Raw genomic sequence first — 5,999 nt, 5'->3', positions numbered from 1 at the left:
CGGATTTACCATCAAGTGAACTACTGAAAATCCCTACAGAGCTCTCCACTCCTAGCCCTCTGCAGCCCCATACATTTTACCCAGTGCCACCCAGTGGCAGCAGGGCCGCTGGTCACCTAAGGGAGCTTCAGCTATCCTCATAATCTGCATCCCCTTCTCTGTTTTTGACACAATTGATGTTTTCTCAATATTACTTATGATGTTTTAAGAATTTAACTTCAAGGCCAATCACCTAGCCTTCCCAAACCCCTTTTATATACAAATTCAATTCTGCCACTACACTATTCTTCATAAATAACAGCAATGATCACATAACCCCTCAGCTTAAAAACCAATGGCTCCTCTTCACCTACAGAATGACATCTAGATAGCAAAGCCGGTAACTTGTAGTCCTCTTAAAACTGGTCCCCATCTGACCTTTCCACCCTGGTGTCCTATTATTCACCTTCATTGACCCTACTATAATTCATTGTTTCCAAAAATGCTTCATGCATTTTTTTTCTTCATATTTTCCCCTCGGCCTGGAAAACACTTCCCAATACCTCTGTTCTTCAACTTTAATTCTATTTAACGTTCAATACCCAGTTGATGACTACCTTAGCTAAAATTCTTTGAAAAATATCCCCATAGCGTTGTATATGAATCTCTCTTATGGCGATTATTCTCTACTTTGTATTAAGATGTATCTCAGAGCCTTAGTATCCCATATCTGTAAAACAGATATGTAAATTATAGGACATCTCCGTTCTCAGACAATGCTTATTCTTTTGTACTTCTGTGCCTTTCCAAGTGCTAAACCAATCACCAATCTCTATACCTGCCCCCATGCTTTTTCACCTTTGGTGTCTGTAAAATATACCCATTATTCCAAATTATGCTATACTGTGAATTATTTTAGCAATCACAATAGCATGAAAATGGATAAGCTTCCTCAAGAGGTAGTGAATTCTGGTGATTGTACTTATGAGTGTAATCATCAGAAATGCTACAAAGATTATATATACCAGATAAGGATAGAGAAAAATCTTTAGTTTCCTTGTAACTTTGAAACTGAGATGATTTTTATAGAAAAAGCATTGGATATTTACCCAGTGACATAGAAAGATAAAAACTTCAAGGCAAAAATCTTTGAGTGAAAAAGTGACCTGAAAAACATTCATATAACCACATGTATGTATGCACATGTATGTTTACACACCCACACACATTGAATACATTGCAATTTAATGGTGATTATCACTGGGGAAGAGACTGAAAGTAGTGGAGAAATTAAGGAGAACTTAAACATTTCATTTTTCACACTTACCTTGTTTAAATCTTTTACAAGTCTGTATTCAAGTTCTACTTGGCCTTTAAACAAAACAAACAAACAAAACACTGAGTGGAACACAATGCTGTGACTCAGTATGTCCAGGTCAGACAGGAAACGAGATGCTTGCTACTCAGGGATCAGACCAATAACGTTGTCATCAGCACAGCCTGCTAATAAAAAAACACAGTTCTTACGTGCAGTCCCACATTAGAACCTACTTATAACCTGTGAGGAAGAAGTAGGACAGAAATTAACCTTCATAGAAAAGCTGAGAATCAGTTAGAAAGGGTTTGGAGAAAGCCTTATAAATGGTAGAACTGAACTTAGAGGCAAAGTCTTTGGGTTTGAAATTCTGGGCTCTTTTCACTATACCACACTACGCAACAGTCACGTACGTGGCTTTCAACAAGATAATGACCTACTACCCCTTATTGTCAGAGCTGCTAAGGATTAAAAGCTCCAAGGACTCATTGCCTTAAACCTGTCTGGACATCATTATACCAGAAATACCGGTGTGACAGGACCTAGCATAATTATCAATTATTATCACGAATTTTCCATTTCTACTAAGCTAAACACGCATATTCCAACAGACCAATCAGGCAGTGTAATCCATTGTGGGTTTGTAGGACTCAATGAATAACACCTCATTTGCTCAAATTCGGAACCAATAAAGGGTGAAAGGAGTCACCACAGACACCACCTTTATTATTGATAAAGGCTTTAGAGGACAACACTTATTTCCTAATACTGAATCCCAGAATGAAACAAATGTTACCACTCTGTCATTGGACATACTGAAACGCAAATCACAGACAAGCATAGTACACACTCTTCAGGAAGGCTGGCTCCCAGAAAGGAAGAATAATAAAGATGAGATTGAGTTATTAGCCATACTCGTTTCTCCCCCATAAACAGCAAGAAGGGGAAGTGCAAGGGCAAAGAGAACACCTTCTATGCTGAAGGAAACCTCAGAAGATAGGACTAAACGTTCTCCTTTAAAACAATTCTTCCTAAATTTTTGTGAAGAATAAGATTAATGGTTACTGCACACCAGTGGTTCTTAAAGGCTGGTCCAAGAACCTCTGAGGGTCCCTGAGACACTTTTGGGGCTCTGAAAATTCAAAAATAATACTAAGGTGTTATTTGCCATTTTCACTGATGGTGCAAATGGTGGTAAAACTGCTGATATCTTTGCATAAATCGAGGTAGTAGCATCAAGTACAATAGCAGCTATTCCATCACTGTCACATACTCTCAGTAAGAAAATTGCCACTTGCATGTAAGAATGTTCTTGATAAAGCAGTAAAATTTTTATTAAATTGGACCCTGGGGTAGACATTATTTTATGTGACAAATGGGAAGTACACATAAAGTGTTTATGCTACATACAAAAGTACGATGATTGTTTCAAGGAAAATCACTTGTGTGACTGAACTGCAATCTGAAAGTGCTTTTTTCATGGAATAGCATTTTTATGTAAAAGAATAACTGACAGAAATACTGAGATACTACATGGATGTAAAGCATAGCATAGGGAACACAGTCACTAATATAATAACTATCTATGGTGCCAGGTGGGTACTACACTGCTTAGGGGGATCACTTCATAAATTAAATAAACGTCTAACCCATTATGTTACATACCTGAAACTAATATATTGAATATCAGTGGTAATTTTTTTTAAATTTTGTTTTTAACTCAGAAAAAAATACTCAGACAAGTACTTGGCAGTCATTCTCTAGAAGTGTCTGACAAATCTGGCAGTCTTTGTAGCTAATGATAAAAATCAAGCTTTTCAGCAAAAATTAAAATTTTAGAAACTGTATCCAACACTGTGAGCTTAAGAGCCTTCCCAATACTTAGACTTGCCCTAATGATATAGGTGGTGAGAACAAAATGTGATTTTGTTGATACTGAGTAATGCAATGTGATACTGAGTAATGCAATGTGATTTTTTTGATACTGAGTAATGAAATGTGATTTTTTTGATACTGAGTAATGAAATGTGTGAACATTTGGGAAATCTGTGTAATTCAGTAAATGGATATTTTCCAAATGACCAATGCATGATGGTACAAGATTATGCATGGGTTAAAGATCCATTCCAAGTGCAAAATTCACCATTGGATCTTAATATCCTAACAGAAAACAAAGAGTTCACTGAATAGTAAAAAGATCAGTGGTTGCTAAGTGATAGCTGGGAGAGAAGGATTAACACGTGAAGCAGACTTTTTAAGGCAGTGAAACTATTCTGTATATTACAATGGTGGGTACATGTCATTATACATCTGTCGAAACCCAAAGAATGTACATCAAGAGTGAACCTTAATTTAAACTGAGGCTTTGGGTGATAATGTGTCAATGTAGGTCCACCAATTATAACAAATGTACTCTTCTGGTAAGGGAGGTTGCTAGTGGGGGAGGTTGTTCACATGTAGGCACAGTGTATATGAGAACACTGTTTCTTCTGCTCCAATTGCAGTGAACCTAAAATTACTCTAAAAAATAATACATTTTTAAAATTTAACTTAATTTTCTTAAAAGATCACTGATATGATTTTAGATTCCACACTCCATCTTTAAGGAACTACCCACTTGTCAAGTTTTGGTGTAGAATCAAATGTCCACAATTATCTGAAAAAATCTCCTTCCTTCGCCAAATACATACTCTGAGAGGCTGAACTGTCTTCATATTCTTCAATCAAAACAACTTATTATAAAAGATTAGGTGCAGAAGCAGATAGGAGAATCCAGCTGACTTTTATTAAGCCAGACATCAAAGAGCTTTGCCAAAAGGTAAAACAATGCCATTCTTCTCACTAAATTTTTAAAATATTTTTTTATAAAAAAGCAGTGCTACCTTACTGTGCTACCTTAATGTACATGTAATGTGCATTGCTTTATTTTTTAAACATATGAATTATTAAAAATGAACTCATATTTTTAAAATTTAATTTCTAGTATGGTAAGTATCAATAGGTACAACCCACAGAAACACAAACTCTTGGGGTCCTCAAAATTATTTTTAGGATTGTAAAAGGGGTTCTGAGACTAATATGTTTAAGAACTGCTACTATGCACTAACAGGTTTATTTTATATATAGTAGGGGATACTGCTATAGTGGGGTTGAAATCTCCCACTTCTAGAAAAAAATTTAAGTCTGTCTTCAAAGCAGAAAGACAGCGGTCCTTTGACTTATGGAATCGCAGTCAACAAGAGCCTCTTAAGTTGTTAGTGTGAAGCAGAAGACAGAACCCTATTCAGCTCCAGCACTTGTGCTCTCTTCAGAGAGAACATGGCAAACTACCAACACGGAAGCAAGAGGCCTAACAAATGATAGTTAAGAAAAGGATACTTAAGAAAAAAAGAAATAGAGAAATATTTCCAAACATAAGCAGGAAAGTCAAAAACTGAAGTGTGGTTTAGCAACAGATTAAAACTTAAAAAGGTTAAATGTTTTGGAGTTATTCCCACACATGCCATATATACATTTCACAGTCCACCACCAATTATCTCCAGCAATCTGTATCATTTCACTGAGCCTCAATCCCTTACAAAAAAGGGATAACATGTCTCCTAGGACTTGAAGGGTTAAATAAAGCAATATATAAACCTAACAAAAAATGACATTTATCTATTTGTTCAACATGATGAATACCTGTTATGACATTGATCATCATTAGGAGGGCAAAAAGGATAAGAAACTCAAACCTTACTCTCTAATCTAGGTACACAGAATTCAGCAAGTGGATAAAATGTTAATTATATTGGCATTTTCTTCGATATTATGCAGTATTTTTACTGAATGCAAAAAACAGTTCTTGTACAATATTAAAACTGACTAGCTGAATAAAACCAAGTTAAGATAAACTCTCAAATGAACAGAACTCAAAAAGTTACAGTTCTTATGCTAGATGCAGCCCATGCAATTTAAAAAAATATGAATATAGCTTAATAGGAAATTGTTCCAGAAAGCACAATCTAAGGAGTCAAGTAGATCGTGTTCAAATTTTACTTTGCAGTTGTTGAAAGGAGTAGCACTAACATGTTCTGTTATATCTAGCACCCTGTATTAGTTAGCGAGGGCTGCTGTAACAAAGTACCAGGCTAGGTGGTTTAAACAACAGAAATTTATTTTCTGGTAGCTAGAAGTTCAAGATCAAGATGCTGGAAGATTTGGTTTCTTCTGAGGCTTCTCACATTAGCTTGTTGATGGTCATCTTCTTTTGGAATCTTCACATGGTCCTCTCACTGAGTGTGTGAGTACTAATCTCTTCTTACAAGGATGATTTATATTGGATAGGGCTCATATAATCTCATTTTACCTTAGTTATCTCTTTAAAAACCCTACCTCCAAACACAGTCACATTCTGAGGTCCTTGGGGTTAGGACTTCAACATAGGAATTTTGTAGACACAATTCAGCCCCTAACACATCTTAATTGTTTATAGAATCTAGCACAGTGCCTGGCACATGGTGGATCCTCAATCTATATACTATTACTAAGCAAACATAAAAAGAACAGTTTCTAAAGATTGAATTTCCTCTTTACATTCCTTCTATAATGGCAAGAAACTTCCCCTTATTTACATGAGGTCTTGCACCCCACATATGCATTGTGGACTTCATAAATGAATCAGAACATCAAGAAGGAAATAAAGGCAAGAGAAGAGACTGAGGAT

Source organism: Rhinolophus hipposideros (genome assembly GCF_964194185.1).
Source record: "Rhinolophus hipposideros genome assembly, chromosome: 10".
NCBI classification, from domain to species: domain Eukaryota; kingdom Metazoa; phylum Chordata; class Mammalia; order Chiroptera; family Rhinolophidae; genus Rhinolophus; species Rhinolophus hipposideros.
Note: the sequence above shows the minus strand (reverse complement) of the source record.